This window comes from Thalassophryne amazonica, chromosome 21, assembly GCF_902500255.1.
Source record: "Thalassophryne amazonica chromosome 21, fThaAma1.1, whole genome shotgun sequence".
Lineage (NCBI taxonomy): Eukaryota > Metazoa > Chordata > Actinopteri > Batrachoidiformes > Batrachoididae > Thalassophryne > Thalassophryne amazonica.
Genome location: NC_047123.1, coordinates 23,053,673 through 23,080,660, shown reverse-complemented (window position 1 = coordinate 23,080,660; position 26,988 = coordinate 23,053,673). Strand labels below are relative to the sequence as shown.

The 26,988-nt window shown below is 37.1% G+C and overlaps 17 non-coding genes and 4 pseudogenes across 17 annotated transcripts; 12 read left to right on the top strand and 9 right to left on the bottom strand.

The window, feature by feature from the left end:
- Window positions 1–767: 767 nt before the first annotated feature.
- On the bottom strand, window positions 768–958 carry LOC117503662. The gene has a single exon (XR_004558623.1). It is a non-coding gene; the product is annotated as a U2 spliceosomal RNA (small nuclear RNA).
- Window positions 959–3,707: 2,749 nt separating this feature from the next.
- Window positions 3,708–3,898, bottom strand: LOC117503651. Its single transcript, XR_004558612.1, has one exon. It is a non-coding gene; the product is annotated as a U2 spliceosomal RNA (small nuclear RNA).
- An 840-nt stretch (window positions 3,899–4,738) lies between these two features.
- Window positions 4,739–4,929, top strand: LOC117503654. Its single transcript, XR_004558615.1, has one exon. It is a non-coding gene; the product is annotated as a U2 spliceosomal RNA (small nuclear RNA).
- A 591-nt stretch (window positions 4,930–5,520) lies between these two features.
- On the bottom strand, window positions 5,521–5,711 carry LOC117503632. Its single transcript, XR_004558595.1, has one exon. It is a non-coding gene; the product is annotated as a U2 spliceosomal RNA (small nuclear RNA).
- A 1,849-nt stretch (window positions 5,712–7,560) lies between these two features.
- LOC117503655 lies at window positions 7,561–7,751 on the top strand. The gene has a single exon (XR_004558616.1). It is a non-coding gene; the product is annotated as a U2 spliceosomal RNA (small nuclear RNA).
- A 590-nt stretch (window positions 7,752–8,341) lies between these two features.
- On the bottom strand, window positions 8,342–8,532 carry LOC117503639. Its single transcript, XR_004558601.1, has one exon. It is a non-coding gene; the product is annotated as a U2 spliceosomal RNA (small nuclear RNA).
- A 1,850-nt stretch (window positions 8,533–10,382) lies between these two features.
- On the top strand, window positions 10,383–10,573 carry LOC117503659. The gene has a single exon (XR_004558620.1). It is a non-coding gene; the product is annotated as a U2 spliceosomal RNA (small nuclear RNA).
- Window positions 10,574–11,164: 591 nt separating this feature from the next.
- LOC117503673 lies at window positions 11,165–11,326 on the bottom strand (annotated as a pseudogene).
- Window positions 11,327–11,691: 365 nt separating this feature from the next.
- LOC117503636 lies at window positions 11,692–11,882 on the top strand. Its single transcript, XR_004558598.1, has one exon. It is a non-coding gene; the product is annotated as a U2 spliceosomal RNA (small nuclear RNA).
- Window positions 11,883–13,710: 1,828 nt separating this feature from the next.
- Window positions 13,711–13,901, top strand: LOC117503657. The gene has a single exon (XR_004558618.1). It is a non-coding gene; the product is annotated as a U2 spliceosomal RNA (small nuclear RNA).
- Window positions 13,902–14,492: 591 nt separating this feature from the next.
- On the bottom strand, window positions 14,493–14,654 carry LOC117503674 (annotated as a pseudogene).
- Window positions 14,655–15,019: 365 nt separating this feature from the next.
- On the top strand, window positions 15,020–15,210 carry LOC117503635. Its single transcript, XR_004558597.1, has one exon. It is a non-coding gene; the product is annotated as a U2 spliceosomal RNA (small nuclear RNA).
- Window positions 15,211–17,040: 1,830 nt separating this feature from the next.
- Window positions 17,041–17,231, top strand: LOC117503661. The gene has a single exon (XR_004558622.1). It is a non-coding gene; the product is annotated as a U2 spliceosomal RNA (small nuclear RNA).
- Window positions 17,232–17,822: 591 nt separating this feature from the next.
- Window positions 17,823–17,984, bottom strand: LOC117503672 (annotated as a pseudogene).
- Window positions 17,985–18,349: 365 nt separating this feature from the next.
- Window positions 18,350–18,540, top strand: LOC117503633. Its single transcript, XR_004558596.1, has one exon. It is a non-coding gene; the product is annotated as a U2 spliceosomal RNA (small nuclear RNA).
- Window positions 18,541–20,356: 1,816 nt separating this feature from the next.
- LOC117503665 lies at window positions 20,357–20,546 on the top strand. Its single transcript, XR_004558626.1, has one exon. It is a non-coding gene; the product is annotated as a U2 spliceosomal RNA (small nuclear RNA).
- Window positions 20,547–21,134: 588 nt separating this feature from the next.
- Window positions 21,135–21,325, bottom strand: LOC117503638. Its single transcript, XR_004558600.1, has one exon. It is a non-coding gene; the product is annotated as a U2 spliceosomal RNA (small nuclear RNA).
- Window positions 21,326–23,164: 1,839 nt separating this feature from the next.
- LOC117503656 lies at window positions 23,165–23,355 on the top strand. Its single transcript, XR_004558617.1, has one exon. It is a non-coding gene; the product is annotated as a U2 spliceosomal RNA (small nuclear RNA).
- A 591-nt stretch (window positions 23,356–23,946) lies between these two features.
- On the bottom strand, window positions 23,947–24,108 carry LOC117503671 (annotated as a pseudogene).
- A 365-nt stretch (window positions 24,109–24,473) lies between these two features.
- LOC117503641 lies at window positions 24,474–24,664 on the top strand. The gene has a single exon (XR_004558603.1). It is a non-coding gene; the product is annotated as a U2 spliceosomal RNA (small nuclear RNA).
- Window positions 24,665–26,491: 1,827 nt separating this feature from the next.
- On the top strand, window positions 26,492–26,682 carry LOC117503660. The gene has a single exon (XR_004558621.1). It is a non-coding gene; the product is annotated as a U2 spliceosomal RNA (small nuclear RNA).
- The last annotated feature ends 306 nt before the right edge of the window (window positions 26,683–26,988 follow it).

Here is a 26,988-nt window from a genome sequence, read left to right as displayed (position 1 = left end):
ACGCAAAGAAAAGTGCTGCAATGGTGTTCCGATCAAGGATTTTAAGAGGCACTGCAATGCCTGATTTCATGGTGTGTGGTGAGATCGTGAAAGAAATCAATGAGGTTAAACATCTTGGACACATTGTGTCAAAGGATATATTGCGTAAATTCCATATGTGTTCTTGGGATCTTAAATTAACCCTATTTTGATCATACTGCTCTCCACTGTACACAGCACAATTATGGTGGAACTACAGAAGAGCCTTCATAAACAGACTGTATGTGTCTTACTTGCTAAAGATGTTATTAGGATTGTCTAAGTATGAGAGCACAAGTCTATTGTGTACAGGTCTCGATGTACAGTGCTGTCAAGCAGTCATACGGAAACTCATCTATAAATTTATGTCAAGGATGGAGGTCTCCAGGAATGGCATAATCATGGCGGTGCTTGAATCCAGTATTTTTTATGAATCCTGAATTACAAAACATCTATTTAATCTGTTAAATATCAGCTCTGGTTAGCTGATATTGTTATTATGCTATGTAGTTGAGTCCGCAATAAAGTGTATATATATATATATATACACTAAGACAGTAAACTTACATTAAAAAATTACTTAACAGGAAATAAAAGTGTTTAATTCTAAAAACTGTTAATTGTCTAAACCCTTCCAACTCATACGTTTTACACAATTATAACCACCTTTGGAAGATAGTTAACTGTTTTATAAGCACTACCCAAAACAGTGTTATAATAAATATTAGGCAATTTTCTTTAAACATTTTAGGGGGTGCACCGTTCCTGAAGATACTGCAACACCAAGTCGATGCGTGGAGTGGACGGAGCAAGCCCCTATTCCACCTCCCTGTTCCAAAAATCAATTTAATATATGGTCCCCGGATAGGGAACGTATCAGATACTAAACTGAAAAAAACAGATACTACACTTGATCTTAGCCAAAAGGCCGAAAAACGATGCCAGATGGCGCTACAGGCGAAAGTGTTCTCGGCTCTGCTGTCAGTTTCACTTATGGTTTCCCAATTAAATCCACACGTACAAACATATGCAGTGATGCGTAAAGGCAAGGTTTATAAAGTAAATCGCTAATTAAAAACAAAATAAACAAAGAACCTGCGCGAATTGTTCGTGTTTGTAAAAAGAAAATGTCAGGGTAGTAAATTTATGAGCTGGATCACGTGACGCGTCGCAGTACACGTTTTAGGCACAGCCAATCACGCTACACTTTGCCAGCGTTCAGAATTTAAATATTTTAAAAAGTATTAATGCTTAAAATCACATTGGATAATAATAATAATAATAATAATAATAATAATAATAATAATAATCACGGTGTTACATTATATAATGTAACTGCTACAAAAAATGAACAAGGAAAGTGCTAATATTAGTCAGAAAGAATATATATACACAATGTCTCGAATGTACATTCACATATTCTAGCGAATACCTAGCGTGTATTGCGATATATCGTCATAATATATGCATATCGATTGAAAAACGTTGGACGTTTAGGAAAGTAGTACAAATTGGAATGGGAAAAGTAACAGTTGCACACCTTTTCCCGTGGACGTGGTGAACATTGTGGCGGAGAGTGCTGGAGGAATGTCCAAAAAATTGTTGAAAACGTTTGTAGATAGCTTCGGTGCCTTTTCAGAACAAAAAGAAAGAATGTCATATTTTGTGCACAGCCAATCACGCTACTTTGCCGGTGTTCAAGGAGATAGTTGATTGGACTGCAACGCATCACGTGATCCAACTCCTGAATTTACTATCCTGACTTTTCTTTTTACAAACATGAGCAATTCGGGCAGTTTGTTTTGTTTTTAATTAGCGATTTACTTTATAAACATTGCCTTTACGCATCACTGCATATGTTTGTACGTGTTGAATAAATTGAGAAACCATAAATGAAACTGACAGCAGAAACGAGGACACCGTCGCCTGTACATCAGGCTGGTGTTCCTTTTCGGTCTTTTGTTTAAGGTTAAGTGTAATATTTGTTTTTAATACCTGTCTATTATTTTCTTATTGTCTATTTTGTATCTGTCCCATATTTTGTGTGATTTCAGCTATTAGCAAACACCAGTGAACGTTGTGAACGACTATTTACATTATGGAATCATATGCCAATCCAGCAGGGGGCGGTAAATTATCTACACTCAACAAAAATATAAACGCAACACTTTTGTTTTTGCTCCCATTTTGTATGAGATGAACTCAAAGATCTAAAACTTTTTCCACATACACAATATCACCATTTCCCTCAAATATTGTTCACAAACCAGTCTAAATCTGTGATAGTGAGCACTTCTCCTTTGCTGAGATAATCCATCCCACCTCACAGGTGTGCCATATCAAGATGCTGATTAGACACCATGATTAGTGCACAGGTGTGCCTTAGACTGCCCACAATAAAAGGCCACTCTGAAAGGTGCAGTTTTATCACACAGCACAATGCCATAGATGTCACAAGATTTGAGGGAGCGTGCAATTGGCATGCTGACAGCAGGAATGTCAACCAGAGCTGTTGCTCGTGTATTGAATGTTCATTTCTCTACCATAAGCCGTCTCCAAAGGCGTTTCAGAGAATTTGGCAGTACATCCAACCAGCCTCACAACCGCAGACCACGTGTAACCACACCAGCCCAGGACCTCCACATCCAGCATGTTCACCTCCAAGATCGTCTGAGACCAGCCACTCGGACAGCTGCTGAAACAATCGGTTTGCATAACCAAAGAATTTCTGCACAAACTGTCAGAAACTGTCTCAGGGAAGCTCATCTACATGCTCGTCGTCCTCATCGGGGTCTCGACCTGACTCCAGTTCATCGCCATAACCGACTTGAGTGGGTAAATGCTCACATTCACTGGCGTTTGGCACGTTGGAGAGGTGTTCTCTTCACAGATGATGCCAAGGAGATGTGTTGCACTGCATGAGGCAAATGGTGGTCACACCAGATACTGACTGGTATCCCCCCTCAATAAAACAAAACTGCACCTTTCAGAGTGGCCTTTTATTGTGGACAGTCTAAGGCACACCTGTGCACTAATCATGGTGTCTAATCAGCATCTTGATATGGCACACCTGTGAGGTGGGATGGATTATCTCAGCAAAGGAGAAGTGCTCACTATCACAGATTTAGACTGGTTTGTGAACAATATTTGAGGGAAATGGTGATATTGTGTATGTGGAAAAAGTTTTAGATATTTGAGTTCATCTCATACAAAATAGGAGCAAAACCAAAAGTGTTGCATTTATATTTTTGTTGAGTATATGTATTAAAAGCGTGCCCGCTGTAGCGACCCCGAACACAAAAACGGGAGCAGCCGAATGGACAAGCATTAAAAGCGTGCGTATGTGATTTTAGTACAAAATATAATTTAAAATATATGGATGACACAAGACCATGAAAAATCAAATGGCAATTTAGAAGTAAAAATAAAATAATAACAGTGTGTACATGATAACAAGGACCTAAACAATTTTAAAATACATTAAAACAGTAAATTAACATTTTTTAAAAAGGAATAAAAGCTGAGTTCTAAAAACATTCTGGAGTCACACCATTTTAACTCACTATAGAAATATTTCAGTTTGTTTACACTTGGAAAAATGACAGCTACGTGTTTTGTAAGTCCTATATGTGGAATTTTGCAGTATTAATAATAATAACAGCAGCATTATAAGTTTCTTTAAACATACTTTGGGGTGCACCGCTCCTGGAGATACTGCAATACCAGGTCGATGCGCGGAGTGGACGGAAGAAGCCCCTATTCCATCTCCCTGCTCCAAAAATCAATTTAATATATGGTCCCCGGATGGGAGACATATCAGATATTAAACTGATAAGAACAGATACTACACTTGATCTTAGCCAAAAGGCCGAGAAGCGATACCAGACTGGTCTACGGCCGACTGTGTCCTCGTCTACGCTGATACGTTTAGTCAAGGTTTATAGATTAAATCACTAATTAAAAACAAAACAAATAAACAAAATGAACGAATTGCTCGTGTTTATAAAAAGAAATATCACGATAATGAATTCATGAGGTGGATCACGTGATACATCGCAGTCCAATCAGGTATCTCATTGAACACCGGCAACGCAGCGTGATTTCCCCATTTTCAACAAATAGCATATATGTGTGTGTGTTGTGTAAAGGCACAGTTTTTTAAGGCAGAGACTTCATAGCCATTAAACAGCTACGGAAAGCAACACTCTCTGTTGCCGGTAATCAATTCACCCTATTGAGGTTTCAAATCCCACAAGATCTCAGAGAGCTGACTTTCACTGCAAGATGTATATATATATAAAATCATTATTATAATGGTTTAACAGCTATGGAGAGCAGTGCTCTCGGCTATGAAGCCACTTCCTTTTTTAAAATGAACTAGATGTTTCATGACTTCAATGAGAACATTTGTTTTGGCTGTTATATATCAGTAGTTTAAGAATGTATGGAGTCCATTCAGTTCATCAAAATCCATCATTACAGAACTTCATAACATCTCATTTTTGCAAAATACATAAATGTTCAGAGTGCAAATACAAAGCTACTTTCCAGAGAAAGGAGTGGAAGGAAATCAGTGATCCATGGGCATTTTAATTGAGGAGAGTGTCTCTGCAGAACCGGAGGGTTATTGTTTTAGTATGCTGGACGAAAAGGCATAGAGAAACCATAAATGAAATTGACAGCAGAGAGGAGGACACCGTCGCCTGTAACTCATTCTGATATCGCTTCTCGGCCTTTTGGCTAAGATCAAGTGTAGTATCTGTTCTTATCAGTTTAATATCAGATACGTTCTCTATCCGGGGACCATATATTAAATTGATTTTTGGAGTAGGGAGATGGAATAGGAGCTTGCTCCGTCCACTCCACGCATCGACCTGATATTGCAGTATCTCCAGGAACGGTGCTCCCCCGAATAAGTTAAAAGAAAATTGCAGCACAATTGGTACTGCAAAACAGCACATAAAGTAGTGCTCATAAAATACGGAGCTATATTTTCAAGTGTAAAAAAATTGTGAAAAGTTTCTGTAGTGCGTTGGAATGTTTTCAGAACCTTAAACCTCAACAGTTTTTACAACTCAACCCTTTTATTCCTGTTAATTACGCAATTATTTAAAGATGTTAGTTTACTGTTTTAATGTATTTTTAAATTCTGTAGGTCCTTGTTATCATGTACACACTATTATTATTTCATTTTTACTTCTAAATTGTCAATTTTCATGTTCTTGTGTCATCCATATATTTTTAATTATATTATGTACTAAAATCACGCACGCACGCTTTTAATACATAGATGATTTACCGCCCCCTGCTGCATTGGCGTGTGATTCCAGAATGCAAATAGTGTCCATTGTTCTGTGTTGTTAGCTAATATATGTAGCTTCTCTGGACCCACACCATTCCAACTCACTATAGAAACTTCACAATTTGTTTACATTTGAAAAATGATATCTCTCTATTTTATGTTTAACTCTGTAATACTATTAGTACTTTCTTTAAACAATTCAGGGGTGCACCGTTCCTGGAGATACTGCAATACCAGGTCGATGCGTGGAGTGGACGGAGCAAGCTCCTATTCCATCTCCCTGCTCCAAAAATCAATTTAATATATGGTCCCCGGATAGGGGACGTATCAGATATTAAACTGATAAGAACAGATACTACACTTGATCTTAGCCAAAAGGCCGAGAAGCGATACCAAACCGTGCGACGGGCGACGGAGTCCTCGTCTCTGCTGTCAGTTTCACTTATGGTTTCCCAATTTAATAAAACACGAACAAGCATATGTAATGATGCGTAAAGGCAAGGTTTATAAAGTAAATCACTAATTAAAAACAAAACAAATAAACAAAATGAACGAATTGATCGTGTATATAAAAGAAATATCACAATAATGAATTCATGAGATGGATCACGTGATACATCGCAGTCCAGTCAGCTATCTCCTTGAACACCGACAAAGTAGCGTGATTGGCTGTGCTCAAAACATGACATTCTTTCTCGTTTTTGTTCTGAAAAGGCACCCGAAGCTATCTACAAATGTTTTCAACAATTTTTGGACATTCCTCCAGCACTCTCCGCCACAATGTTCACCACGACCACAGGAAAAGGTGTGCAACTGTTACTTTTCCCATTCCAATTTGTACTACTTTCCTAAACGTACAACTTTTTTCAATCGATATGCATATATTATGACGATATATCGCAATACACGCTATGTATTCGCTAGAATATGTGAATGTACATTCGAGACATTGTGTATATATATTCTTTCTGACTAATATTAGCACATTCCTTGTTCAATTTTTGTAGCAGTTACATTGTATAATATTAGCGGAGTACTATGGTTTACATGTTCTGTAACCGACCATCCCTGGTTCTCAAGACCAGGCACCTAAGTGGCTACTCTTCTATTCTACTCTTCCTTTTTTAGATATTTAGATATACCTTAGTATACACTAGTACAGTTCTACCTTAGAACTGGAATATATTATAGAAGACACACCTTACTGAATTTTCATGTAACACTTAGGTAACCAGTTTAATTTCAGCAAATATCAGTGTGTATTTGAGCAAGGCATTTATCTTCCAATTGTTCAATCCCAAATTGATTTTACCCTATGTTACACCCAACAGGAAGCTGCACAGTGAGATGGGAGAACAAATCCACGTACTGTATCATCACTGTTTTGGGGCTGGCCATCTGAATCTACTTTTGTTCATGTAATCAAAGTGTGTTGTTATATTAAACAGAATTCAATTGAAGTTACCAGGCATACTTTGTTTTATTTACACACAACAGTGCACATGTGCAGCTTTTACATCAAGTAGTAAATAATGAAGAAAAAAAAAACATCAAGATGTTCAACAAGTTTTCCCCATTTTCAACAAGTAGCATGTAGTTTATCAAAGTATTAATAAGTGTGACAGTCTAACTTATTTATATATATATATGTGTGTGTGTTGTGTAAAGGCACAGTTTTTTAAGGCAGAGACTTCATAGCCATTAAACAGCTACGGAAAGCAACACTCTCTGTTGCCGGTAATCAATTCACCCTATTGAGGTTTCAAATCCCGCAAGATCTCAGAGAGCTGACTTTCACTGCAAGATGTATATATATATAAAATCATTATTATAATGGTTTAACAGCTATGGAGAGCAGTGCTCTCGGCTATGAAGCCACTTTCTTTTTTAAAATGAACTAGATGTTTCATGACTTCAATGAGAACATTTGTTTTGGCTGTTATATATCAGTAGTTTAAGAATGTATGGAGTCCATTCAGTTCATCAAAATCCATCATTACAGAATTTCATAACATCTCATTTTTGCAAAATTCATAAATGTCCAGAGTGCAAATACAAAGCTACTTTCCAGAGAAAGGAGTGGAAGGAAATCAGTGATCCATGGGCATTTTAATTGAGTAGGGTGTCTCTGCAGAACCGGAGGGTTATTGTTTTAGTATGCTGGACGAAAAGGCATAGAGAAACCATAAATGAAATTGACAGCAGAGAGGAGGACACCGTCGCCTGTAACTCATTCTGATGTCGCTTCTTGGCCTTTTGGCTAAGATCAAGTGTAGTATCTGTTCTTATCAGTTTAATATCTGATACATTCTCTATCCGGGGACCATATATTAAATTGATTTTTGGAGTAGGGAGATGGAATAGGAGCTTGCTCCGTCCACTCCACGCATCGACCTGATATTGCAGTATTTCCACGAACGGTGCTCCCCCGAATAAGTTAAAAGAAAATTGCAGCACAATTGGTACTACAAAACAGCACATAAAGTAGTGCTCATAAAATACGGAGCTATATTTTCAAGTGTAAAAAAATTGTGAAAAGTTTCTGTAGTGCGTTGGAATGTTTTCGGAACCTTAAACCTCAACAGTTTTTACAACTCAACCCTTTTATTCCTGTTAATTACGCAATTATTTAAAGACGTTAGTTTACTGTTTAATGTATTTTTAAATTCTGTAGGTCCTTGTTATCATGTACACACTATTATTATTTCATTTTTACTTCTAAATTGTCAATTTTCATGTTCTTGTGTCATCCATATATTTTTAATTATATTATGTACTAAAATCACGCACGCACGCTTTTAATACATAGATGATTTACCGCCCCCTGCTGCATTGGCGTGTGATTCCAGAATGCAAGTAGTGTCCATTGTTCTGTGTTGTTAGCTAATATATGTAGCTTCTCTGGACTCACACCATTCCAACTCACTACAGAAACTTCACAATTTGTTTACACTTGAAAAATGATATTTCTCTATTTTATGTGTAACTCTGTAATACTAATAGTGCTTTCTTTAAACAATTCGGGGGTGCACCGTTCCTGGAGATACTGCAATACCAGGTCGATGCGTGGAGTGGACGGAGCAAGCCCCTATTCCATCTCCCTGCTCCAAAAATCAATTTAATATATGGTCCCCGGATAGGGGACGTATCAGATATTAAACTGATAAGAACAGATACTACACTTGATCTTAGCCAAAAGGCCGAGAAGCGATACCAAACCGTGCGACGGGCGACGGAGTCCTCGTCTCTGCTGTCAGTTTCACTTATGGTTTCCCAATTTAATAAAACACGAACAAGCATATGTAGTGATGCGTAAAGGCAAGGTTTATAAAGTAAATCGCTAATTAAAAACAAAACAAATAAACAAAATGAACGAATTGATCGTGTATATAAAAGAAATATCACAATAATGAATTCAAGAGATGGATCACGTGATACGTCGCAGTCCAGTCAGCTATCTCCTTGAACACCGGCAAAGTAGCGTGATTGGCTGTGCTCAAAACATGACATTCTTTCTCGTTTTTGTTCTGAAAAGGCACCCGAAGCTATCTACAAATGTTTTCAACAATTTTTGGACATTCCTCCAGCACCCTCCGCCACAATGTTCACCACGACCACAGGAAAAGGTGTGCAACTGTTACTTTTCCCATTCCAATTTGTACTACTTTCCTAAACGTACAACTTTTTCAATCGATATGCATATATTATGACGATATATCGCAATACACGCTATGTATTCGTGATAATCTGGGAATGTACATAAGAGACATTCTGTATATATTCTTTCTGACTAATATTAGCACATTCCTTGTTCAATTTTTGTAGCAGTTACATTGTATAATGTTAGCGGAGTACTATGGTTTACATGTTCTGTAACCGACCATCCCTGGTTCTCAAGACCAGGCACCTAAGTGGCTACTCTTCTATTCTACTCTTCCTTTTTTAGATATTTAGATATACCTTAGTATACACTAGTACAGTTCTACCTTAGAACTGGAATATATTATAGAAGACACACCTTACTGAATTTTCATGTAACACTTAGGTAACCAGTTTAATTTCAGCAAATATCAGTGTGTATTTGAGCAAGGCATTTATCTTCCAATTGTTCAATCCCAAATTGATTTTACCCTATGTTACACCCAACAGGAAGCTGCACAGTGAGATGGGAGAACAAATCCACGTACTGTATCATCACTGTTTTGGGGCTGGCCATCTGAATCTACTTTTGTTCATGTAATCAAAGTGTGTTGTTATATTAAACAGAATTCAATTGAAGTTACCAGGCATACTTTGTTTTATTTACACACAACAGTGCACATGTGCAGCTTTTACATCAAGTAGTAAATAATGAAGAAAAAAAAAACATCAAGATGTTCAACAAGTTTTCCCCATTTTCAACAAGTAGCATGTAGTTTATCAAAGTATTAATAAGTGTGACAGTCTAACTTATTTATATATATATATATATGTGTGTGTGTTGTGTAAAGGCACAGTTTTTTAAGGCAGAGACTTCATAGCCATTAAACAGCTACGGAAAGCAACACTCTCTGTTGCCGGTAATCAATTCACCCTATTGAGGTTTCAAATCCCGCAAGATCTCAGAGAGCTGACTTTCACTGCAAGATGTATATATATATAAAATCATTATTATAATGGTTTAACAGCTATGGAGAGCAGTGCTCTCGGCTATGAAGCCACTTTCTTTTTTAAAATGAACTAGATGTTTCATGACTTCAATGAGAACATTTGTTTTGGCTGTTATATATCAGTAGTTTAAGAATGTATGGAGTCCATTCAGTTCATCAAAATCCATCATTACAGAATTTCATAACATCTCATTTTTGCAAAATTCATAAATGTCCAGAGTGCAAATACAAAGCTACTTTCCAGAGAAAGGAGTGGAAGGAAATCAGTGATCCATGGGCATTTTAATTGAGTAGGGTGTCTCTGCAGAACCGGAGGGTTATTGTTTTAGTATGCTGGACGAAAAGGCATAGAGAAACCATAAATGAAATTGACAGCAGAGAGGAGGACACCGTCGCCTGTAACTCATTCTGATGTCGCTTCTTGGCTTTTTGGCTAAGATCAAGTGTAGTATCTGTTCTTATCAGTTTAATATCTGATACATTCTCTATCCGGGGACCATATATTAAATTGATTTTTGGAGTAGGGAGATGGAATAGGAGCTTGCTCCGTCCACTCCACGCATCGACCTGATATTGCAGTATTTCCACGCACGGTGCTCCCCCGAATAAGTTAAAAGAAAATTGCAGCACAATTGGTACTACAAAACAGCACATAAAGTAGTGCTCATAAAATACGGAGCTATATTTTCAAGTGTAAAAAAATTGTGAAAAGTTTCTGTAGTGCGTTGGAATGTTTTCGGAACCTTAAACCTCAACAGTTTTTACAACTCAACCCTTTTATTCCTGTTAATTACGCAATTATTTAAAGACGTTAGTTTACTGTTTTAATGTATTTTTAAATTCTGTAGGTCCTTGTTATCATGTACACACTATTATTATTTCATTTTTACTTCTAAATTGTCAATTTTCATGTTCTTGTGTCATCCATATATTTTGAATTATATTATGTACTAAAATCACGCACGCACGCTTTTAATACATAGATGATTTACCGCCCCCTGCTGCATTGGCGTGTGATTCCAGAATGCAAGTAGTGTCCATTGTTCTGTGTTGTTAGCTAATATATGTAGCTTCTCTGGACTCACACCATTCCAACTCACTACAGAAACTTCACAATTTGTTTACACTTGAAAAATGATATTTCTCTATTTTATGTGTAACTCTGTAATACTAATAGTGCTTTCTTTAAACAATTCGGGGGTGCACCGTTCCTGGAGATACTGCAATACCAGGTCGATGCGTGGAGTGGACGGAGCAAGCTCCTATTCCATCTCCCTGCTCCAAAAATCAAAAGTAACAGTTGCATACCTTTTCCTGTGGTCGTGGTGAACATTGTGGCGGAGAGTGCTGGAGGAATGTCCAAAAATTGTTGAAAACATTTGTAGATAGCTTCGGGTGCCTTTTCAGAACAAAAACGAGAAAGAATGTCATGTTTTGAGCACAGCCAATCACGCTACTTTGCCGGTGTTCAAGGAGATAGCTGACTGGACTGCGACGTATCACGTGATCCATCTCATGAATTCATTATTGTGATATTTCTTTTATATACACGATCAATTCGTTCATTTTGTTTATTTGTTTTGTTTTTAATTAGCGATTTACTTTATAAACCTTGCCTTTACGCATCACTACATATGCTTGTTCGTGTTTTATTAAATTGGGAAACCATAAGTGAAACTGACAGCAGAGACGAGGACTCCGTCGCCCGTCGCACGGTTTGGTATCGCTTCTCGGCCTTTTGGCTAAGATCAAGTGTAGTATCTGTTCTTATCAGTTTAATATCTGATACGTCCCCTATCCGGGGACCATATATTAAATTGATTTTTGGAACAGGGAGATGGAATAGGGGCTTGCTCCGTCCACTCCACGCATCGACCTGGTATTGCAGTATCTCCAGGAACGGTGCACCCCCGATTTGTTTAAAGAAAGCACTATTATAGCACTATTAGTATTACAGAGTTACACATAGAGAGATATCATTTTTAAAGTGTAAACAAATTGTGAAGTTTCTGTAGTGAGTTGGAATGGTGTGAAAACAAAACAAACAAAATTAACGAATTGATCGTGTATATAAAAGAAATATCACAATAATGAATTCATGAGATGGATCACGTGATACGTCGCAGTCCAGTCAGCTATCTCCTTGAACACCGGCAAAGTAGCGTGATTGGCTGTGCTCAAAACATGACATTCTTTCTCGTTTTTGTTCTGAAAAGGCACCCGAAGCTATCTACAAATGTTTTCAACAATTTTTGGACATTCCTCCAGCACTCTCCGCCACAATGTTCACCACGACCACAGGAAAAGGTGTGCAACTGTTACTTTTCCCATTCCAATTTGTACTACTTTCCTAAACGTACAACTTTTTCAATCGATATGCATATATTATGACGATATATCGCAATACACGCTAGGTATTCGTGATAATCTGGGAATGTACATAAGAGACATTCTGTATATATTCTTTCTGACTAATATTAGCACATTCCTTGTTCAATTTTTGTAGCAGTTACATTGTATAATGTTAGCGGAGTACTATGGTTTACATGTTCTGTAACCGACCATCCCTGGTTCTCAAGACCAGGCACCTAAGTGGCTACTCTTCTATTCTACTCTTCCTTTTTTAGATATTTAGATATACCTTAGTATACACTAGTACAGTTCTACCTTAGAACTGGAATATATTATAGAAGACACACCTTACTGAATTTTCATGTAACACTTAGGTAACCAGTTTAATTTCAGCAAATATCAGTGTGTATTTGAGCAAGGCATTTATCTTCCAATTGTTCAATCCCAAATTGATTTTACCCTATGTTACACCCAACAGGAAGCTGCACAGTGAGATGGGAGAACAAATCCACGTACTGTATCATCACTGTTTTGGGGCTGGCCATCTGAATCTACTTTTGTTCATGTAATCAAAGTGTGTTGTTATATTAAACAGAATTCAATTGAAGTTACCAGGCATACTTTGTTTTATTTACACACAACAGTGCACATGTGCAGCTTTTACATCAAGTAGTAAATAATGAAGAAAAAAAAAACATCAAGATGTTCAACAAGTTTTCCCCATTTTCAACAAGTAGCATGTAGTTTATCAAAGTATTAATAAGTGTGACAGTCTAACTTATTTATATATATATATATGTGTGTGTGTTGTGTAAAGGCACAGTTTTTTAAGGCAGAGACTTCATAGCCATTAAACAGCTACGGAAAGCAACACTCTCTGTTGCCGGTAATCAATTCACCCTATTGAGGTTTCAAATCCCGCAAGATCTCAGAGAGCTGACTTTCACTGCAAGATGTATATATATATAAAATCATTATTATAATGGTTTAACAGCTATGGAGAGCAGTGCTCTCGGCTATGAAGCCACTTTCTTTTTTAAAATGAACTAGATGTTTCATGACTTCAATGAGAACATTTGTTTTGGCTGTTATATATCAGTAGTTTAAGAATGTATGGAGTCCATTCAGTTCATCAAAATCCATCATTACAGAATTTCATAACATCTCATTTTTGCAAAATTCATAAATGTCCAGAGTGCAAATACAAAGCTACTTTCCAGAGAAAGGAGTGGAAGGAAATCAGTGATCCATGGGCATTTTAATTGAGTAGGGTGTCTCTGCAGAACCGGAGGGTTATTGTTTTAGTATGCTGGACGAAAAGGCATAGAGAAACCATAAATGAAATTGACAGCAGAGAGGAGGACACCGTCGCCTGTAACTCATTCTGATGTCGCTTCTTGGCCTTTTGGCTAAGATCAAGTGTAGTATCTGTTCTTATCAGTTTAATATCTGATACATTCTCTATCCGGGGACCATATATTAAATTGATTTTTGGAGTAGGGAGATGGAATAGGAGCTTGCTCCGTCCACTCCACGCATCGACCTGATATTGCAGTATTTCCACGCACGGTGCTCCCCCGAATAAGTTAAAAGAAAATTGCAGCACAATTGGTACTACAAAACAGCACATAAAGTAGTGCTCATAAAATACGGAGCTATATTTTCAAGTGTAAAAAAATTGTGAAAAGTTTCTGTAGTGCGTTGGAATGTTTTCGGAACCTTAAACCTCAACAGTTTTTACAACTCAACCCTTTTATTCCTGTTAATTACGCAATTATTTAAAGACGTTAGTTTACTGTTTTAATGTATTTTTAAATTCTGTAGGTCCTTGTTATCATGTACACACTATTATTATTTCATTTTTACTTCTAAATTGTCAATTTTCATGTTCTTGTGTCATCCATATATTTTGAATTATATTATGTACTAAAATCACGCACGCACGCTTTTAATACATAGATGATTTACCGCCCCCTGCTGCATTGGCGTGTGATTCCAGAATGCAAGTAGTGTCCATTGTTCTGTGTTGTTAGCTAATATATGTAGCTTCTCTGGACTCACACCATTCCAACTCACTACAGAAACTTCACAATTTGTTTACACTTGAAAAATGATATTTCTCTATTTTATGTGTAACTCTGTAATACTAATAGTGCTTTCTTTAAACAATTCGGGGGTGCACCGTTCCTGGAGATACTGCAATACCAGGTCGATGCGTGGAGTGGACGGAGCAAGCCCCTATTCCATCTCCCTGCTCCAAAAATCAAAAGTAACAGTTGCATACCTTTTCCTGTGGTCGTGGTGAACATTGTGGCGGAGAGTGCTGGAGGAATGTCCAAAAATTGTTGAAAACATTTGTAGATAGCTTCGGGTGCCTTTTCAGAACAAAAACGAGAAAGAATGTCATGTTTTGAGCACAGCCAATCACGCTACTTTGCCGGTGTTCAAGGAGATAGCTGACTGGACTGCGACGTATCACGTGATCCATCTCATGAATTCATTATTGTGATATTTCTTTTATATACACGATCAATTCGTTCATTTTGTTTATTTGTTTTGTTTTTAATTAGCGATTTACTTTATAAACCTTGCCTTTACGCATCACTACATATGCTTGTTCGTGTTTTATTAAATTGGGAAACCATAAGTGAAACTGACAGCAGAGACGAGGACTCCGTCGCCCGTCGCACGGTTTGGTATCGCTTCTCGGCCTTTTGGCTAAGATCAAGTGTAGTATCTGTTCTTATCAGTTTAATATCTGATACGTCCCCTATCCGGGGACCATATATTAAATTGATTTTTGGAACAGGGAGATGGAATAGGAGCTTGCTCCGTCCACTCCACGCATCGACCTGGTATTGCAGTATCTCCAGGAACGGTGCACCCCCGATTTGTTTAAAGAAAGCACTATTATAGCACTATTAGTATTACAGAGTTACACATAAAATAGAGAGATATCATTTTTAAAGTGTAAACAAATTGTGAAGTTTCTGTAGTGAGTTGGAATGGTGTGAAAACAAAACAAACAAAATTAACGAATTGATCGTGTATATAAAAGAAATATCACAATAATGAATTCATGAGATGGATCACGTGATACGTCGCAGTCCAGTCAGCTATCTCCTTGAACACCGGCAAAGTAGCGTGATTGGCTGTGCTCAAAACATGACATTCTTTCTCGTTTTTGTTCTGAAAAGGCACCCGAAGCTATCTACAAATGTTTTCAACAATTTTTGGACATTCCTCCAGCACTCTCCGCCACAATGTTCACCACGACCACAGGAAAAGGTGTGCAACTGTTACTTTTCCCATTCCAATTTGTACTACTTTCCTAAACGTACAACTTTTTCAATCGATATGCATATATTATGACGATATATCGCAATACACGCTAGGTATTCGTGATAATCTGGGAATGTACATAAGAGACATTCTGTATATATTCTTTCTGACTAATATTAGCACATTCCTTGTTCAATTTTTGTAGCAGTTACATTGTATAATGTTAGCGGAGTACTATGGTTTACATGTTCTGTAACCGACCATCCCTGGTTCTCAAGACCAGGCACCTAAGTGGCTACTCTTCTATTCTACTCTTCCTTTTTTAGATATTTAGATATACCTTAGTATACACTAGTACAGTTCTACCTTAGAACTGGAATATATTATAGAAGACACACCTTACTGAATTTTCATGTAACACTTAGGTAACCAGTTTAATTTCAGCAAAATCAGTGTGTATTTGAGCAAGGCATTTATCTTCCAATTGTTCAATCCCAAATTGATTTTACCCTATGTTACACCCAACAGGAAGCTGCACAGTGAGATGGGAGAACAAATCCACGTACTGTATCATCACTGTTTTGGGGCTGGCCATCTGAATCTACTTTTGTTCATGTAATCAAAGTGTGTTGTTATATTAAACAGAATTCAATTGAAGTTACCAGGCATACTTTGTTTTATTTACACACAACAGTGCACATGTGCAGCTTTTACATCAAGTAGTAAATAATGAAGAAAAAAAAAACATCAAGATGTTCAACAAGTTTTCCCCATTTTCAACAAGTAGCATGTAGTTTATCAAAGTATTAATAAGTGTGACAGTCTAACTTATTTATATATATATATGTGTGTGTGTTGTGTAAAGGCACAGTTTTTTAAGGCAGAGACTTCATAGCCATTAAACAGCTACGGAAAGCAACACTCTCTGTTGCCGGTAATCAATTCACCCTATTGAGGTTTCAAATCCCGCAAGATCTCAGAGAGCTGACTTTCACTGCAAGATGTATATATATATAAAATCATTATTATAATGGTTTAACAGCTATGGAGAGCAGTGCTCTCGGCTATGAAGCCACTTTCTTTTTTAAAATGAACTAGATGTTTCATGACTTCAATGAGAACATTTGTTTTGGCTGTTATATATCAGTAGTTTAAGAATGTATGGAGTCCATTCAGTTCATCAAAATCCATCATTACAGAATTTCATAACATCTCATTTTTGCAAAATTCATAAATGTCCAGAGTGCAAATACAAAGCTACTTTCCAGAGAAAGGAGTGGAAGGAAATCAGTGATCCATGGGCATTTTAATTGAGTAGGGTGTCTCTGCAGAACCGGAGGGTTATTGTTTTAGTATGCTGGACGAAAAGGCATAGAGAAACCATAAATGAAATTGACAGCAGAGAGGAGGACACCGTCGCCTGTAACTCATTCTGATGTCGCTTCTTGGTCTTTTGGCTAAGATCAAGTGTAGTATCTGTTCTTATCAGTTTAATATCTGATACATTCTCTATCCGGGGACCATATATTAAATTGATTTTTGGAGTAGGGAGATGGAATAGGAGCTTGCTCCGTCCACTCCACGCATCGACCTGATATTGCAGTATTTCCACGAACGGTGCTCCCCCGAGTAAGTTAAAAGAAAATTGCAGCACAATTGGTACTACAAAACAGCACATAAAGTAGTGCTCATAAAATACGGAGCTATATTTTCAAGTGTAAAAAAATTGTGAAAAGTTTCTGTAGTGCGTTGGAATGTTTTCGGAACCTTAAACCTCAACAGTTTTTACAACTCAACCCTTTTATTCCTGTTAATTACGCAATTATTTAAAGACGTTAGTTTACTGTTTTAATGTATTTTTAAATTCTGTAGGTCCTTGTTATCATGTACACACTATTATTATTTCATTTTTACTTCTAAATTGTCAATTTTCATGTTCTTGTGTCATCCATATATTTTGAATTATATTATGTACTAAAATCACGCACGCACGCTTTTAATACATAGATGATTTACCGCCCCCTGCTGCATTGGCGTGTGATTCCAGAATGCAAGTAGTGTCCATTGTTCTGTGTTGTTAGCTAATATATGTAGCTTCTCTGGACTCACACCATTCCAACTCACTACAGAAACTTCACAATTTGTTTACACTTGAAAAATGATATTTCTCTATTTTATGTGTAACTCTGTAATACTAATAGTGCTTTCTTTAAACAATTCGGGGGTGCACCGTTCCTGGAGATACTGCAATACCAGGTCGATGCGTGGAGTGGACGGAGCAAGCTCCTATTCCATCTCCCTGCTCCAAAAATCAAAAGTAACAGTTGCATACCTTTTCCTGTGGTCGTGGTGAACATTGTGGCGGAGAGTGCTGGAGGAATGTCCAAAAATTGTTGAAAACATTTGTAGATAGCTTCGGGTGCCTTTTCAGAACAAAAACGAGAAAGAATGTCATGTTTTGAGCACAGCCAATCACGCTACTTTGCCGGTGTTCAAGGAGATAGCTGACTGGACTGCGACGTATCACGTGATCCATCTCATGAATTCATTATTGTGATATTTCTTTTATATACACGATCAATTCGTTCATTTTGTTTATTTGTTTTGTTTTTAATTAGCGATTTACTTTATAAACCTTGCCTTTACGCATCACTACATATGCTTGTTCGTGTTTTATTAAATTGGGAAACCATAAGTGAAACTGACAGCAGAGACGAGGACTCCGTCGCCCGTCGCACGGTTTGGTATCGCTTCTCGGCCTTTTGGCTAAGATCAAGTGTAGTATCTGTTCTTATCAGTTTAATATCTGATACGTCCCCTATCCGGGGACCATATATTAAATTGATTTTTGGAACAGGGAGATGGAATAGGAGCTTGCTCCGTCCACTCCACGCATCGACCTGGTATTGCAGTATCTCCAGGAACGGTGCACCCCCGATTTGTTTAAAGAAAGCACTATTAGTATTACGGAGTTACACATAAAATAGAGAGATATCATTTTTAAAGTGTAAACAAATTGTGAAGTTTCTGTAGTGAGTTGGAATGGTGTGAAAAGAAAACAAACAAAATTAACGAATTGATCGTGTATATAAAAGAAATATCACAATAATGAATTCATGAGATGGATCACGTGATACGTCGCAGTCCAGTCAGCTATCTCCTTGAACACCGGCAAAGTAGCGTGATTGGCTGTGCTCAAACATGACATTCTTTCTCGTTTTTGTTCTGAAAAGGCACCCGAAGCTATCTACAAATGTTTTCAACAATTTTTGGACATTCCTCCAGCACTCTCCGCCACAATGTTCACCACGACCACAGGAAAAGGTGTGCAACTGTTACTTTTCCCATTCCAATTTGTACTACTTTCCTAAACGTACAACTTTTTCAATCGATATGCATATATTATGACGATATATCGCAATACACGCTATGTATTCGTGATAATCTGGGAATGTACATAAGAGACATTCTGTATATATTCTTTCTGACTAATATTAGCACATTCCTTGTTCAATTTTTGTAGCAGTTACATTGTATAATGTTAGCGGAGTACTATGGTTTACATGTTCTGTAACCGACCATCCCTGGTTCTCAAGACCAGGCACCTAAGTGGCTACTCTTCTATTCTACTCTTCCTTTTTTAGATATTTAGATATACCTTAGTATACACTAGTACAGCTCTACCTTAGAACTGGAATATATTATAGAAGACACACCTTACTGAATTTTCATGTAACACTTAGGTAACCAGTTTAATTTCAGCAAAATCAGTGTGTATTTGAGCAAGGCATTTATCTTCCAATTGTTCAATCCCAAATTGATTTTACCCTATGTTACACCCAACAGGAAGCTGCACAGTGAGATGGGAGAACAAATCCACGTACTGTATCATCACTGTTTTTGGGCTGGCCATCTGAATCTACTTTTGTTCATGTAATCAAAGTGTGTTGTTATATTAAACAGAATTCAATTGAAGTTACCAGGCATACTTTGTTTTATTTACACACAACAGTGCACATGTGCAGCTTTTACATCAAGTAGTAAATAATGAAGAAAAAAAAACATCAAGATGTTCAACAAGTTTTCCCCATTTTCAACAAGTAGCATGTAGTTTATCAAAGTATTAATAAGTGTGACAGTCTAACTTATTTATATATATATATGTGTGTGTGTTGTGTAAAGGCACAGTTTTTTAAGGCAGAGACTTCATAGCCATTAAACAGCTACGGAAAGCAACACTCTCTGTTGCCGGTAATCAATTCACCCTATTGAGGTTTCAAATCCCGCAAGATCTCAGAGAGCTGACTTTCACTGCAAGATGTATATATATATAAAATCATTATTATAATGGTTTAACAGCTATGGAGAGCAGTGCTCTCGGCTATGAAGCCACTTTCTTTTTTAAATGAACTAGATGTTTCATGACTTCAATGAGAACATTTGTTTTGGCTGTTATATATCAGTAGTTTAAGAATGTATGGAGTCCATTCAGTTCATCAAAATCCATCATTACAGAATTTCATAACATCTCATTTTTGCAAAATTCATAAATGTCCAGAGTGCAAATACAAAGCTACTTTCCAGAGAAAGGAGTGGAAGGAAATCAGTGATCCATGGGCATTTTAATTGAGTAGGGTGTCTCTGCAGAACCGGAGGGTTATTGTTTTAGTATGCTGGACGAAAAGGCATAGAGAAACCATAAATGAAATTGACAGCAGAGAGGAGGACACCGTCGCCTGTAACTCATTCTGATGTCGCTTCTTGGTCTTTTGGCTAAGATCAAGTGTAGTATCTGTTCTTATCAGTTTAATATCTGATACATTCGCTATCCGGGGACCATATATTAAATGATTTTTGGAGTAGGGAGATGGAATAGGAGCTTGCTCCGTCCACTCCACGCATCGACCTGATATTGCAGTATTTCCACGAACGGTGCTCCCCCAAATAAGTTAAAAGAAAATTGCAGCACAATTGGTACTACAAAACAGCACATAAAGTAGTGCTCATAAAATACGGAGCTATATTTTCAAGTGTAAAAAAATTGTGAAAAGTTTCTGTAGTGCGTTGGAATGTTTTCGGAACCTTAAACCTCAACAGTTTTACAACTCAACCCTTTTATTCCTGTTAATTACGCAATTATTTAAAGACGTTAGTTTACTGTTTAATGTATTTTTAAATTCTGTAGGTCCTTGTTATCATGTACACACTATTATTATTTCATTTTTACTTCTAAATTGTCAATTTTCATGTTCTTGTGTCATCCATATATTTTTAATTATATTATGTACTAAAATCACGCACGCATGCTTTTAATACATAGATGATTTACCGCCCCCTGCTGCATTGGCGTGTGATTCCAGAATGCAAGTAGTGTCCATTGTTCTGTGTTGTTAGCTAATATATGTAGCTTCTCTGGACTCACACCATTCCAACTCACTACAGAAACTTCACAATTTGTTTACACTTGAAAATGATATTTCTCTATTATATGTGTAACTCTGTAATACTAATAGTGCTTTCTTTAAACAATTCGGGGGTGCACCGTTCCTGGAGATACTGCAATACCAGGTCGATGCGTGGAGTGGACGGAGCAAGCCCCTATTCCATCTCCCTGCTCCAAAAATCAATTTAATATATGGTCCCCGGATAGGGGACGTATCAGATATTAAACTGATAAGAACAGATACTACACTTGATCTTAGCCAAAAGGCCGAGAAGCGATACCAAACCGTGCGACGGGCGACGGAGTCCTCGTCTCTGCTGTCAGTTTCACTTATGGTTTCCCAATTTAATAAACACGAACAAGCATATGTAGTGATGCGTAAAGGCAAGGTTTATAAAGTAAATCGCTAATTAAAACAAAACAAATAAACAAATGAACGAATTGATCGTGTATATAAAGAAATATCACAATAATGAATTCATGAGATGGATCACGTGATACGTCGCAGTCCAGTCAGCTATCTCCTTGAACACCGGCAAAGTAGCGTGATTGGCTGTGCTCAAAACATGACATTCTTTCTCGTTTTTGTTCTGAAAAGGCACCCGAAGCTATCTACAAATGTTTTCAACAATTTTTGGACATTCCTCCAGCACCCTCCGCCACAATGTCACCACGACCACAGGAAAAGGTGTGCAACTGTTACTTTTTCCCATTCCAATTTGTACTACTTTCCTAACGTACAACTTTTTCAATCGATATGCATATATTATGACGATATATCGCAATACACGCTATGTATTCGTGATAATCTGGGAATGTACATAAGAGACATTCTGTATATATTCTTTCTGACTAATATTAGCACATTCCTTGTTCACTTTTTGTAGCAGTTACATTGTATAATGTTAGCGGAGTACTATGGTTACATGTTCTGTAACCGACCCATCCTGGTTCTCAAGACCAGGCACCTAAGTGGCTACTCTTCTATTCTACTCTTCCTTTTTTAGATATTTAGATATACCTTAGTATACACTAGTACAGTTCTACCTTAGAACTGGAATATATTATAGAAGACACACCTTACTGAATTTTCATGTAACACTTAGGTAACCAGTTTAATTTCAGCAAATATCAGTGTGTATTTGAGCAAGGCATTTATCTTCCAATTGTTCAATCCCAAATTGATTTTACCCTATGTTACACCCAACAGGAAGCTGCACAGTGAGATGGGAGAACAAATCCACGTACTGTATCATCACTGTTTTGGGGCTGGCCATCTGAATCTACTTTTGTTCATGTAATCAAAGTGTGTTGTTATATTAAACAGAATTCAATTGAAGTTACCAGGCATACTTTGTTTTATTTACACACAACAGTGCACATGTGCAGCTTTTACATCAAGTAGTAAATAATGAAGAAAAAAAAACATCAAGATGTTCAACAAGTTTTCCCCATTTTCAACAAGTAGCATGTAGTTTATCAAAGTATTAATAAGTGTGACAGTCTAACTTATTTATATATATATATGTGTGTGTGTTGTGTAAAGGCACAGTTTTTTAAGGCAGAGACTTCATAGCCATTAAACAGCTACGGAAAGCAACACTCTCTGTTGCCGGTAATCAATTCACCCTATTGAGGTTTCAAATCCCGCAAGATCTCAGAGAGCTGACTTTCACTGCAAGATTGTATATATATAAAATCATTATTATAATGGTTTAACAGCTATGGAGAGCAGTGCTCTCGGCTATGAAGCCACTTTCTTTTTTAAAATGAACTAGATGTTTCATGACTTCAATGAGAACATTTGTTTTGGCTGTTATATATCAGTAGTTTAAGAATGTATGGAGTCCATTCAGTTCATCAAAATCCATCATTACAGAATTTCATAACATCTCATTTTTGCAAAATTCATAAATGTCCAGAGTGCAAATACAAAGCTACTTTCCAGAGAAAGGAGTGGAAGGAAATCAGTGATCCATGGGCATTTTAATTGAGTAGGGTGTCTCTGCAGAACCGGAGGGTTATTGTTTTAGTATGCTGGACGAAAAGGCATAGAGAAACCATAAATGAAATTGACAGCAGAGAGGAGGACACCGTCGCCTGTAACCTCATTCTGATGTCGCTTCTTGGCCTTTTGGCTAAGATCAAGTGTAGTATCTGTTCTTATCAGTTTAATATCTGATACATTCTCTATCCGGGGACCATATATTAAATTGATTTTTGGAGTAGGGAGATGGAATAGGAGCTTGCTCCGTCCACTCCACGCATCGACCTGATATTGCAGTATTTCCACGCACGGTGCTCCCCCGAATAAGTTAAAAGAAAATTGCAGCACAATTGGTACTACAAAACAGCACATAAAGTAGTGCTCATAAAATACGGAGCTATATTTTCAAGTGTAAAAAAATTGTGAAAAGTTTCTGTAGTGCGTTGGAATGTTTTCGGAACCTTAAACCTCAACAGTTTTTACAACTCAACCCTTTTATTCCTGTTAATTACGCAATTATTTAAAGACGTTAGTTTACTGTTTTAATGTATTTTTAAATTCTGTAGGTCCTTGTTATCATGTACACACTATTATTATTTCATTTTTACTTCTAAATTGTCAATTTTCATGTTCTTGTGTCATCCATATATTTTGAATTATATTATGTACTAAAATCACGCACGCACGCTTTTAATACATAGATGATTTACCGCCCCCTGCTGCATTGGCGTGTGATTCCAGAATGCAAGTAGTGTCCATTGTTCTGTGTTGTTAGCTAATATATGTAGCTTCTCTGGACTCACACCATTCCAACTCACTACAGAAACTTCACAATTTGTTTACACTTGAAAAATGATATTTCTCTATTTTATGTGTAACTCTGTAATACTAATAGTGCTTTCTTTAAACAATTCGGGGGTGCACCGTTCCTGGAGATACTGCAATACCAGGTCGATGCGTGGAGTGGACGGAGCAAGCTCCTATTCCATCTCCCTGCTCCAAAAATCAAAAGTAACAGTTGCATACCTTTTCCTGTGGTCGTGGTGAACATTGTGGCGGAGAGTGCTGGAGGAATGTCCAAAAATTGTTGAAAACATTTGTAGATAGCTTCGGGTGCCTTTTCAGAACAAAAACGAGAAAGAATGTCATGTTTTGAGCACAGCCAATCACGCTACTTTGCCGGTGTTCAAGGAGATAGCTGACTGGACTGCGACGTATCACGTGATCCATCTCATGAATTCATTATTGTGATATTTCTTTTATATACACGATCAATTCGTTCATTTTGTTTATTTGTTTTGTTTTTAATTAGCGATTACTTTATAAACCTTGCCTTTACGCATCACTACATATGCTTGTTCGTGTTTTATTAAATTGGGAAACCATAAGTGAAAACTGACAGCAGAGACGAGGACTCCGTCGCCCGTCGCACGGTTTGGTATCGCTTCTCGGCCTTTTGGCTAAGATCAAGTGTAGTATCTGTTCTTATCAGTTTAATATCTGATACGTCCCCTATCCGGGGACCATATATTAAATTGATTTTTAGAACAGGGAGATGGAATAGGAGCTTGCTCCGTCCACTCCACGCATCGACCTGGTATTGCAGTATCTCCAGGAACGGTGCACCCCCGATTTGTTTAAAGAAAGCACTATTATAGCACTATTAGTATTACAGAGTTACACATAAATAGAGAGATATCATTTTTAAAGTGTAAACAAATTGTGAAGTTTCTGTAGTGAGTTGGAATGGTGTGAAAACAAAACAAACAAATTAACGAATTGATCGTGTATATAAAAGAAATATCACAATAATGAATTCATGAGATGGATCACGTGATACGTCGCAGTCCAGTCAGCTATCTCCTTGAACACCGGCAAAGTAGCGTGATTGGCTGTGCTCAAAACATGACATTCTTTCTCGTTTTTGTTCTGAAAAGGCACCCGAAGCTATCTACAAATGTTTTCAACAATTTTTGGACATTCCTCCAGCACTCTCCGCCACAATGTTCACCACGACCACAGGAAAAGGTGTGCAACTGTTACTTTTCCCATTCCAATTTGTACTACTTTCCTAAACGTACAACTTTTTCAATCGATATGCATATATTATGACGATATATCGCAATACACGCTAGGTATTCGTGATAATCTGGGAATGTACATAAGAGACATTCTGTATATATTCTTTCTGACTAATATTAGCACATTCCTTGTTCAATTTTTGTAGCAGTTACATTGTATAATGTTAGCGGAGTACTATGGTTTACATGTTCTGTAACCGACCATCCCTGGTTCTCAAGACCAGGCACCTAAGTGGCTACTCTTCTATTCTACTCTTCCTTTTTTAGATATTTAGATATACCTTAGTATACACTAGTACAGTTCTACTTAGAACTGGAATATATTATAGAAGACACACCTTACTGAATTTTCATGTAACACTTAGGTAACCAGTTTAATTTCAGCAAAATCAGTGTGTATTTGAGCAAGGCATTTATCTTCCAATTGTTCAATCCCAAATTGATTTTACCCTATGTTACACCCAACAGGAAGCTGCACAGTGAGATGGGAGAACAAATCCACGTACTGTATCATCACTGTTTTGGGGCTGGCCATCTGAATCTACTTTTGTTCATGTAATCAAAGTGTGTTGTTATATTAAACAGAATTCAATTGAAGTTACCAGGCATACTTTGTTTTATTTACACACAACAGTGCACATGTGCAGCTTTTACATCAAGTAGTAAATAATGAAGAAAAAAAAAACATCAAGATGTTCAACAAGTTTTCCCCATTTTCAACAAGTAGCATGTAGTTTATCAAAGTATTAATAAGTGTGACAGTCTAACTTATTTATATATATATATGTGTGTGTGTTGTGTAAAGGCACAGTTTTTTAAGGCAGAGACTTCATAGCCATTAAACAGCTACGGAAAGCAACACTCTCTGTTGCCGGTAATCAATTCACCCTATTGAGGTTTCAAATCCCGCAAGATCTCAGAGAGCTGACTTTCACTGCAAGATGTATATATATATAAAATCATTATTATAATGGTTTAACAGCTATGGAGAGCAGTGCTCTCGGCTATGAAGCCACTTTCTTTTTTAAAATGAACTAGATGTTTCATGACTTCAATGAGAACATTTGTTTTGGCTGTTATATATCAGTAGTTTAAGAATGTATGGAGTCCATTCAGTTCATCAAAATCCATCATTACAGAATTTCATAACATCTCATTTTTGCAAAATTCATAAATGTCCAGAGTGCAAATACAAAGCTACTTTCCAGAGAAAGGAGTGGAAGGAAATCAGTGATCCATGGGCATTTTAATTGAGTAGGGTGTCTCTGCAGAACCGGAGGGTTATTGTTTTAGTATGCTGGACGAAAAGGCATAGAGAAACCATAAATGAAATTGACAGCAGAGAGGAGGACACCGTCGCCTGTAACTCATTCTGATGTCGCTTCTTGGTCTTTTGGCTAAGATCAAGTGTAGTATCTGTTCTTATCAGTTTAATATCTGATACATTCTCTATCCGGGGACCATATATTAAATTGATTTTTGGAGTAGGGAGATGGAATAGGAGCTTGCTCCGTCCACTCCACGCATCGACCTGATATTGCAGTATTTCCACGAACGGTGCTCCCCCGAGTAAGTTAAAAGAAAATTGCAGCACAATTGGTACTACAAAACAGCACATAAAGTAGTGCTCATAAAATACGGAGCTATATTTTCAAGTGTAAAAAAATTGTGAAAAGTTTCTGTAGTGCGTTGGAATGTTTTCGGAACCTTAAACCTCAACAGTTTTTACAACTCAACCCTTTTATTCCTGTTAATTACGCAATTATTTAAAGACGTTAGTTTACTGTTTTAATGTATTTTTAAATTCTGTAGGTCCTTGTTATCATGTACACACTATTATTATTTCATTTTTACTTCTAAATTGTCAATTTTCA